Source organism: Pseudophryne corroboree, unplaced genomic scaffold (assembly GCF_028390025.1).
Source record: "Pseudophryne corroboree isolate aPseCor3 unplaced genomic scaffold, aPseCor3.hap2 scaffold_377, whole genome shotgun sequence".
In the NCBI taxonomy this organism is placed as follows: domain Eukaryota; kingdom Metazoa; phylum Chordata; class Amphibia; order Anura; family Myobatrachidae; genus Pseudophryne; species Pseudophryne corroboree.
The window spans coordinates 374,539-375,589 of record NW_026970026.1 but is presented as its reverse complement, the minus strand read 5'-3'; positions in this window follow the sequence as shown (position 1 = coordinate 375,589).

Genomic DNA, 1,051 nt, shown 5'->3' with positions numbered 1-1,051 from the left:
TCCCCCCCAGTGCCATATATGCCCCCAGTGCCAGATATTCCCCCCAGTGCCATATATGCCCCCCGTGCCATATATGCCCCCAGTGCCAGATACCCCCCCCAGTGCCATATATGCCCCCAGTGCCAGATATTCCCCCCCAGTGCCATATATGCCCCAGTGCCAGATATCCCCCCCAGTGCCAGATATGCCCCCAGTGCCAGATATTCCCCCCAGTGCCAGAAATGCCCCAGTGCCAGATATTCCTCCCTCCCCCCCGTGCCATATATGCCCCCAATGACAGATATTTACCCCCCCCCCCCGCCGTCGCTTTTTGGAGGGACACGGAGGGCACAGCTCGTCTCTCCTGTGTCCCTCCTGCTGCATCATCTCCGGCGGCCGCGGGTCTAATAGGGGGAAGTGCCGGTTCGTGAGCCAATTAGAGCTCACGGACGGCACTTCCCCCTATTAGACCCGCGGCCACCGGAGATGATGCAGCAGGAGGGACACAGGGAGGCGCGCTGTGTGCCCTCCGTGTCCCTCCAAAAAGCGGCGGAGGGAAGGAGACTGCAGACTGACATGCGGACGCTCGTCCGCATGTCAGTCTGTTGTAAATCAGTGGCGCACCCGCAGCCCCTCGCCCCCAAGCCACCGCGAGGACTGCGGAGGCAGTAGTTACGCCACTGGTCCAATCTCATCTGATGATGGAAGCTAAGCAGTGTTGTGCCTGGTTTGTTTTTGGATTTCAAGTCCTGCCTTCTGGTTTGGCCACGGCACCTCGGATATTCACCAAGGTCATGGCCGTGATGACGACCCTTCACCATCAGAGAATCAGGATCCTGCCAAATCTGGACGACTTGCTGATCCTGGTGAACTCCCAAGAGGTTCTCCACAGTTATCTGGAACTGGCAGTCCAATTCCTAAAAGTCCACGGGTGGCTCATCAACTGAAAAAAGTCCTCGCTGGTCCCTGCTCGGAACATTGTGCACCTAGGGGCACTGCTGGACACACACAGCCAACAATTGTTTCTGTCTCCAGAGAAAGTCCTGAAAATTCAGGACAGTATCGTCCTCTC